Source organism: Podarcis bocagei (genome assembly GCF_964188305.1).
Source record: "Podarcis bocagei genome assembly, chromosome: 18".
Taxonomy (NCBI): Eukaryota; Metazoa; Chordata; class Lepidosauria; order Squamata; family Lacertidae; genus Podarcis; species Podarcis bocagei.
In genome coordinates this window covers 6151404-6161237 of record NC_138144.1, presented here as the reverse complement: position 1 = coordinate 6161237, position 9834 = coordinate 6151404, and the positions used below count along the sequence as shown (strand labels likewise).

Below are 9834 nucleotides of genomic sequence, written 5' to 3'. Positions count from 1 at the left end.
CGAAACAAAAAAACAATACGATACAAAAATACAGACATAAAACATACAGCATAGTTAAACCAAACTTCCATAACCCTCTTTCATGTCGTTCTCGCCATACACACTTAACCCCGGTCCATGCCTCTTTTTTTGCTGGGGGGGGGGGGAAGAGACACATGGTTTGGTGGGTAGCGTTGCAATGCAAAATTCAGACAGATAATCCCAATGGATAGTTCTGCTTTCAGATCGCTGGTCGTTTCGGAGAGCACAAACTGGGTAGATTCTTCTTCCGACGTGAACCGAACCGAATCCCTCCTCCGCCCCGACTTCCGAGTAGACCTGCCTTGGCTGGCGCTGCTGCTTGCTGAAGAGGCTTCGGGGTCCAGTTCCTCCCCCCCCCCCCAGTAATGTTCATTAAATTTCATACAAAAACATAACATTAACATAACAGAAATAGAAAAAAACAATAAAAAAGAAAGAAGAAAGTAAAAGAAATGAAGTATTTCACACCTCACATATACCACCACCTACAATAAGACTTAGTTAATTAATTAAAATCCAACTTCATAAACCTATTACTTGACTTCCTCTAATCTCTTCCAACTGAGTTTCCTTGTAATTAAATGTAGCAATTTCCAACATCATTATTCCATATAACAATATTCCGGTCATAATCAAATTTCCTAACTTTTCTTATCGTACTTTTTTGTTATTTATTTACAGTGGTACCTCAGGTTAAGTACTTAATTCGTTCCGGAGGTCTGTACTTGACCTGAAACTGTTCTTAACCTGAAGCACCACTTTAGCTAATGGGGCCTCCTGCTGCTGCCGCGCCACCTGAAGCAAAGTTCTTAACCTGAAGCACTATTTCTGGGTTAGCGGAGTCCGTAACCTGAAGCGTATGTAACCTGAGGTACCACTGTATTTAATCCTAATTTAATCCTAGGCCTAATTAGTTCTTTCAAGTGGTTACAAATCTTTAACATTACAATATTTATTCAAACAGTCTTTAAATTTCTCCCAATCTTCTCGATATTCCTCTTCTTCCTGGTCGCGGATTCTCCCGGTGAGACCAGCCAGCTCCATCAAGTCCATCATCTTCATCTGCCATTCTTCTGCCGTCGGGGAATCCGGTTCCTTTGCCGAGCGAATCCATCTCTGTTTTTCCTGCCGGCCTCAGCTAGTTGAGTGTTTGGAATTGCCGCACCAGCCAGCGCTTGCAGTGTCAATGTTGGCGTTTTGCTCTCTCTGTCTCCCCCCGAAGCCAAGAACAGAAGCGGAGCCTGGAGGATCCGACAGCAAGACCCCCCCCTTCACGGCACACACCTGCAACCTTATTTCCAGCTATCCCTGCCTGCCACTGACCCCTCCTCTCATTTTCCAAAGGAAGACCAGAAAAACCCAACAGCTGAGAGACACGAGAAGGTGGTGGAGGCAACAGCATCTTCTCTTTTTTCCAGCAGCTGCCCCTCTGAGCAACGCCCCCCCCCCGACGAATATTCACAAAAGGTGCTACCCCTTCTGAACTGCATTGTAACCCAGCTGGTGTAGAGTTTCTGAGGAGGGGGGGTGTCTTTTTCTCCCCCATGTCTTTCTCCCTGTCCCCGGCTAGCTACTGTATATATATATATTGTGTCGTTCGGACCCTTCGTCGCCAACGATGGCAGTTGAACTGAATGCAAGGCAGGGACAGGTGTAAAAAAAAGGGGGGGAGAGGAGAAGGAGGAGTCCTTGCCCCCCACCCTCCTTCCCCTCCCCTCAATAGGCTGAAGAGAGCCTTGGAGAGTTTTTAGCAAGAACTGCAGCAAAAAGAGAGAGGCACAGAGACAACGATTCCAGACTCGGTGGGAGACGCAAGGCGAATCCAAGGTAAGGAAAAAAAGGCACGTTTTGTTGGCATTTTTATAAATCTGCAGCCGCTTTTTATTAAACCGGCGACGGCCGGTGTTCGTTTCGAATGACCCTCCTCTCGAGCAAATAAAATCGATTTATTTATTTTAATGTCAGGAAACTTTGTAGGTGCTCTGAGTATGGGGGTACGTGGTGGTGGTGGTTGGGAGGGAGGGAAGGAAAGAACAAAATTGGGAAAACTTAAAAAAAAGAGAGAGACATCAGTGCAATCGTATAGGAAGAGTGGAGTGTTTTACGATCGGTCAGTTTCGCCTCTTTGTGCGGTCGATTTCAGATTTGGAAGGCTGTGTGTTCCTTCCTTTGGGTTGGTTGTGTGTGTGTGTGTTTAAAGGAGACACTCTTTTTAATATATATATACCAGTCCACAAAAATCTCTGCAGCTCCCCCCCCCCCCGATTATTTGTTATGTTTAAATAATATTACATCCTTATTTCTGGGCACTTCTCTGATTTTCCCACGGAGCTTTTTGGTACCAGCTATTTTGCAATAGCCAGGTGTGTGTGTGTGTGTGTGTGTGTGTGTGTGTGTGTGTGTGTGTTTGGCATGGGGGGGTTTGAACACCTTGAAAAGGGTCATGTAGGGTATTTCAGCCTTGTTGGAGGGGGTGGCTAAAGAATTGCTTCCTAATCCTCTAGCTAGGAGATGGGATAGATTTTTAACAAGCAGGCGATGTGTTTCTTAGTCTGCACAAAAATGAGGGGGGGGGGAGAGCAGAATGTTGTTGTTATTATATTTCTTTCTTTTTATATCAGATTCTGGGGTGGGGGGGTGGGGGGAAACCTCTCCAGAAATGTGAATTGCAAAACCCAAGGGGTGGCTGTGTGGAAATGAATAGGGGTGTGTTGCAGTTTTTGGCCGGGACCTATGTTTGTGTGTGATCATCGCATCCCTCCTGCCAGCTACACAATTGGGGGTAGAGGAGCCGGGGGAGCTTCTCCCCCTGCTTCTTTTGAAGGGGGGCTCTTCCCCCCCCTAAGGGCACTAGACTTTGAAATCCACCCTCCCTGCGTGCTTTGAAGCCGATGGAAAGGAATCCGATCCAGAATACTAAATCGGCTGAGAACAATTGGGGTGGGGGCATCTTCTATTGTCTCAATCGGCGGGTTTCTTTGGGGTGGGGGCCCACCGCTACAAGGCACAGATTATGGCTAGGGTGTCCTCTCTCCCCCCTCACCAATACCCCCCCCCCCCAACAATCCTACCGGGATTAGGTTCGCTAGCACAAAAGGAGTCAGTTCTTTCCAAGACATGATAGGAAGATGCAGAAATACTGGGTGGCTTCGGGGAGGCTGGGGGGGGGCAGAATTGCATATTTCCCTTGCCCCCCTCCCACTCACACCTATGCACTTTGGAATTTTAGCAGCTGGAGGGAAGAACGAGAGGAAACACAGGGAGCTTTGTGAATTGATGTAGATATTATGCTTAGGGATGTGGAACCCAAGACAGAAGGGCATATATTTAAAGCTATCCTTTTTTATTAAGAAGTCCTCGGTGGAATTTTTAGCAGGCCAATTTATCAACAAATGGGATTTTTTGGGGGGTGGATTTATAAAGAAGTCAATTTGTATGGTGCAGGGGGGGCAACTGCTAGTAGTCACCTGTCTCTCTCTCACACACACACCGCACCTTTGTGGCCTGGCACCCTTTACGGGTCAGGTGGAAACATTTGCACGATGGATCTGTCTGAGGTTTCCCTGCCCCCTGTGGCGGCTGAGGTCTAGGAAGGGTCTAGCCCTGGACTTGGAGCCCCGCCCCCTATATGTACCTTCTGCCTGTAGCCACTCGGCAGCGAAACAGAGCGGATGCGCTCTGCGCATGTTCAGGGGCAGCCTTGCCGACACACGCGTCTATGGGAGAAAAGCTAGGGTGGGATGAAGCACCCTGTACTTGGGGACGCGGGTGGTGCTGTGGGTTAAACCACAGAGCCTAGGGCTTGCTGATCAGAAGGTCGGCGGTTCGAATCCCCGCGACGGGGTGAGCTCCTGTTGCTCAGTCCCTTCTCCTGCCAACCTAGCAGTTCAAAAGCACGTCAAAGTGCAAGTAGATAAATAGGTACCACTCTGGCGGGAAGGTAAACGGCGTTTCCATGTGCTGCTCTGGTTCGCCAGAAGCGGCTTAGTCATGCTGGCCACACAACCCGGAAGCTGTACGCCGGCTCCCTCGGCCAGTAAAGCGAGATGAGCGCTGCAACCCCAGAGTTGGCCACGACAGGACCTAATGGTCAGGGGTCCCTTTACCTTTACCTTTACCTTACATGGGGGTTACAAGACGGGATGCTGCCAAGGGCTTCTGGCAACATTGCTTTTCTCCCTACATCCCCCCCCCAGCCCACCCATAAGCCATGGTAAGACAACCACCTCAGGCAGCAGATTTAGGTTTTATTCCCCCTCCCTTGTTCCTGACGTAGATCTTCACTCACCCCTTCTTCCCTGACGGGAAGGGGACATCATTTTGCGCTTTGCTTCGGATGCCAAAATGTCTTGGGCCTGCCCAACACACATGGCATGCAACTAGTCCTCATTGTGTGACCTGCTGGTGTAAACCGATGGCTCTTGTACTTGGGGGAGAATGAATTAGCTTCTCCATCCTTGGCTGGAATCTCCTTTCTGTGTGTGCTGCCCGTCCCCAAAAGGTATCTGTTTGGGCGTCCTCTGGTGCTGGAATGCTACTCTGTACGCTCAGAGGCTGCCCCCACCTGCTAGCTGGTTGCTTCACTTCTCCGGCGGTGGCGAGATGGTAAGGACCATTGCTTGGCTCCTGTTAATCCTTGATTCTTTCACGTTCATAGGTGAGGCTCTGGTGGTGCAGGGAAACACTTTGTGCATGCCCAGGGGGCGGGTGAGCGTGGAATAAATAAAGAGCCCATTTGAATATGGACAAGAGTCTTCTGCCTCTTTCTCAGTTGGGTTTTTGCCACTGGGTAATTCTCTTCAACGTGTGTAAATCTCGGCTGGCTATCACCGAACCGATCTTTCACCCGCGCCCATAAAACACGGCTTTGCATTGTTGCTTCATCTATGCCCTACCGTGAGCCCGAATCTCTTGGATCTGGGGCAGGTAGATCAAGTTGGGTCGGTGGAAGTCTGTGAAATGTGGGTAGCAGGGATGGCAGACGCCTCTGAGCATGTGCAGAGTGCTTCTCACACCTCCCTTTGCCAGGGAATAGTTCGTGCCATCTGCAGCGCCTCCCTCGTTTGGTAGCAAACTCATCCTCATTAATGTTGATCCAGGGAGACCACCGGTCAAGGTTTCGATTGGGCCCTTCTGGTTGCCGGGGGGGGGGACCTCTGTGTGTGTGTCATGCCCCTCCTGCGTCCATCAAGCCTTGGCTTCTGCCCAGAGCCCACAGATCCTGCCGCCGCACCCCTTTCCTTTCCTGGGAGCCTGATTTCTGCCAACTCTTGCCTGGGAGACGGGGAGAGTTATGAAAACCAGATATCGCCAAGTCACAGCTGTGTCAGCTTGGGAAAAAAACAACAAAGGTTATCTTTAATCATTAAGGCACTTATTGCAGAAATTGCCGGAGACCCTTGCTTAGTTATGAGGCCTGGGCTCTCTGCCACTAGTTCACCTTTCGACCTTGGGCTGAGATGGCTCCATCCATTTGTCTCCAAGTCTCCGTTGCAGAAATCGGGACTGCAAAGACCATTATTTGTTCCGTCTTTCCATTAACAGCCTGGCACTGAGCACAGGGTGTGGGGCACTGAACCCCAAATCCTTCCTGGACAGAATAACCATAGTCTTCCTTTTTTTAAAAATAAATAAATAAACATGAAATCAAGAAATATATTCTAAAATATATAAAGCTTCTCTTCTGCCTGCTTACTCTGGCTGCTAACAGGCTTTCTTTTTCTTCCAACCTTTTTGGAATTTCTTGTTACTCGAGTTTCAAGAGATAAGGACATTCTTCAGATATGGGTAGGCACTCGGAAAGGCATTTAACATACCTCGCTTTTATGAGCCTAGATCTGGTTTATAGAGATGCAGCAGAATGAGGAGGGAGATTCCTGCGGCTGTTGGATAGACTATACCGTTTATATTTTCTTAGGGACCTCTCCACATTGTTATCAATAATAATAATAATGATAATAAATTTTATTTATATCCCGACCTCCTCAGCTGAAGTCGGGCTCAGGGCGGCTAACCACAATAAAATAGTACAACATTCTAAAACCATTTCATTATAAAATTAATTCAAATCAAATTGATGGCAACCATTGGGCTAAAGTTCTGTGAGGATTGCCAAAGGAGGGAGTCAGGCTGTGCCCTGGCCAAAGGCCTGGTGGAACAGCTCTGTCTTGCAGGCCCTGCGGAAAGATGTCAAGTCCCGCAGGGCCCTGGTCTCTTGTGGCAGAGCGTTCCACCAGATCGGGGCCACAGCCGAAAAAGCCCTGGCTCTGGTTGAGGCCAGCCTAACCTCTCTGTGGCCTGGGAGTTTCAGGATGTTTTTGTTTGAAGACCGTAAGTTCCTCTGTGGGACATACCAGGAGAGGCGGTCCCATAGGTACGAGGGTCTTAGGCCGTATGGGGCTTTAAAGGTTAAAACCAGCACCTTAAACCTGATCCTGTACTCCACTGGGAGCCAGTGCAGCTGGTATAGCACCGGGTGAATGTGATCCCGCAGCGAAGACCCCGTAATGAGTCTCGCTGTGGCATTCTGCACCCGCTGGAGTTTCTGGGTCAGTCTCAGGGGCAGCCCCATGTAGAGCGAGTTACAATAATCCAGTCTGGAGGTGACCGTCGCATGGATCACAGTGGCTAGGTCAGGGCGAGAGAGGTAAGGAGCCAACTGCTTAGCTTGGCGGAGATGGAAAAATCCTTGTTCATAGGAAACGGCCACAGCCAGGAGCAGCACCCGGGTTAGAACACCAGTCTTGGATGTGTAAACTTGAGTTTGTGCTTTGTTTTCACTTTCAAAAACTATTTCCTGCCCGGAGTGTGGACTCGAGATAACCTTGACAGGGTGGGGAACTGGGTCAAAAGCAACGGAATGGAAATTGGGCAAAGAGGGAGGTGAATTCCTGCACAAAAGTAGGAAGAATCAGCTGGGCAAACATAGAGTGGCAGTCCCCAGCTTTGCAGCGATCCCTGAAGAAGAGGACCTCGCGTTTTAGGAGAACAAATATGAGACAGCAGTGTTATGCTGCAGGCAAAAAGACGAAGGCGATCCTAGGCTACTTCAGCAGAGATATAGCATTCAGAATGCAAAGGGGGAATAAAAGGTAAAGGCAAAGGGACCGCTGACCGTTAGGTCCAGTCGTGGCCGACTCTGGGGTTGCGGCACTCATCTCGCTTTTTTGGCCGAGGGAGCCGGCGTACAGCTTCCGGGTCAAGTGGCCAGCATGACTAAGCCGCTTCTGGCGAACCAGAGCAGCGCACGGAAACGCCATTTACCTTCCCGCCGGAGCGGTACCTATTTATCTACTTGCACTTCGTGCTTTCGAACTGCTAGGTTGGCAGGAGCTGGGACTGAGCAACGGGAGCTCACCCCGTCGTGGGGATTTGAACCGCCGACCTTCTGATCGGCAAGTACGAGGCTCTGTGGTTTAACCCACAGCGCCCTGTTAAGTACAGGGTGCTAGTCTAGATGGGCCTTTGGCACGATCTAAATGGGCTTTTCTTCTGCCCTTAGATTTTAGACTCTGACTTAATGGTCTTATGGAACACCCCAGAGTTGAATTACTGGAGAGTTTAGTATCCCTACTCTCACGGTGGCGCTGTGGGTTAAACCAGAGAGCCTAGGACTTGCCGATCAGAAGGTCAGCGGTTCGAATCCCCGCTACCGGGTGAGCTCCCGTTGCTCGATCCCTGCTCCTGCCAACCTAGCAGTTCAAAAGCACACCAGTGCAAGTAGATAAATAGGTACCACTCCGGCGGGAAGGTAAACGGCGTTTCCGTGTGCTGCTCTGGTTCACCAGAAGCAGCTTAGTCATGCTGGCCACATGACCCGGAAGCTGTGCGCCGGCTCCCTCGGCCAGTAAAGCGAGATGAGCGCCGCAACCCCAGAGTCGGCCACGACTGGACGTAATGGTCAGGGGTCCCTTTACCTTTACCTTTACCTCCTGGTAAAGGAGCTGTGCCATGTCAAAGATACTGAGCTGAAAATTGAGATGCCCAGCAAACGCCCGGGTGGTTGCAGTGCCTAGAATGTCACACTATAGGACAACCTCGGCCTTCCAGATGTTTTCAGCATACAACTCCCATGATCCCTAGCTAGCAGGGCCGATGGTCAGGGATGATGGGAACTGTAGTCTCAAAACATCTGGAGGGCCGAGGTTGAGGAAGCCTGCTCTAGGACTAAAGAGACCCAGAAACAAATGTGCCAGAAAGCTCACCAGCCAAATAGCAAACTCCTAGGGGTGCTGGGAGGCTAAAAAATGGAAAAGCGGAAAGAACTATGGCAGGCATAGGCAAACTCAGCCCGCCAGATGCTTTGGGACTACAACTCCCATGATCCCTTGTTAACAGGACCGGTGGTCAGGGATGATGGAAGTTGTAGTCCCGAAACATCTGGAGGGCTGAGTTTGCCTATGCCTGGACTATGGCCTCCTTGGGGGAGGAAGTCAGGATATAGATGGAATCTGGGCTGCCCCCACTCATTTACCACAGGTGGTACAATGGAAAGTGCACCGTTCCCTCTAATATTTCTCTGATGAAAACAGGGATGCCCTATTCCATAATAATAATAATAATAATAATAATAATAATAATAATTTTATTTATTCTCCACCCATCTGACTGGGTTGCCCCAGCCAATCTAGGTGGCTTCTAACATATATAAAAACATAATAAAATAGTAAACATTTAATAGCTTCCCTATACAGCGTTGTCTCCAGATGTCTTCTAAAGGTTGTAACATTGGTGCTTTTCCATTTTCACCTGTATGCCGCCTTTTGATCTGGGGAAAAGGCAGGATATAAATTAACAATGATGATGATTAATATCAGCCCTGAGTTTGAAAAAAGTTGGGCGCAATCCTTTGTGTTGTGCATGCACATTGATGTGCATGTACACTAGGGCAGATGAGTGTGTGTGTGTGTGTGTGTGTGTATGTGCGCACACACCACATTGTTCTTGAAGTCAAAGCTCTGAGCTAGCGCACACATCTCGGCGTGAACACTAAAACAAAATAAAGCACTAAGATGGCAACTCTCGCAACTTGCACTCGCTGTCTTTTTAACTAGGGAGCCCTGCCCCCAAGTTTGCTTGGATCCTGAGGCTGTAAGGTGAGCAAGGGGCAGGGCACAGTTGTGTCAAATGATTTCCTTCACTGGAAGTTTTCAAGCAAAGTTTGGCTGGCCACCGGTTGGGAATTCTTTAGCTGTGATGCTTGCATTGCAAGGGCTTGGGATGCGGGTGGCGCTGTGGTCTAAACCCCTGAGCCTCTTGGGTTTGCCGATCAGAAGGCTGGCGGTTCAAATCCCCTCGAAGGGGTAAGCTCTTCTCTATAGAGGGCTGTCTTCAGATGTCTTCCAAAGGTTATAGAGTTACTTGGTCCCTTGGTTCATGGATTGCATAACTCCAACATTTCTCCAATGGAAATAGGGATATCCTAAGGAAAAGTGGGTGGCGCTGTGGGTTAAACCACAGAGCCTAGGACTTGCCGATCAGAAGGTTGGCGGTTCGAATCCCCACGACGGGGTGAGCTCCCGTTGCCCAGTCCCTGCTCCTGCCAACCTAGCAGTTCAAAAGTACGTCAAAGTGCAAGTAGATAAATAGGTACCACTCCAGCAGGAAGGTAAACGGCATTTCCGTGCGCTGCTCTGGTTCACCAGAAGCGGCTTAGTCCTGCTGGCCACATGACCCGGAAAAACTGTCTGCGGACAAACGGCGGCTCCCTCGGCCTGTAAAGAAAGATGAGCGCTGAAACCTCAGAGTCGTCTGCGACTGGACTTAAATGCCAGGGGTACCTTTACCTTTACCTTTAAGGAAAAGGGGGACATT

At 49.4% G+C, this 9834-nt stretch overlaps 1 protein-coding gene across 1 annotated transcript in view; it reads left to right on the top strand.

Moving 5' to 3' along the window:
- The first annotated feature begins 1026 nt into the window (after positions 1–1026).
- The window catches only part of SEMA6B (semaphorin 6B), a 179670-nt gene continuing 170862 nt past the window's right edge, over positions 1027–9834 (top strand). The window contains exon 1 of the mRNA XM_081177665.1: positions 1027–1848. The gene's annotated coding sequence lies outside the window, so the exon portion shown is untranslated. The remainder of the gene's footprint in view (positions 1849–9834) is intronic.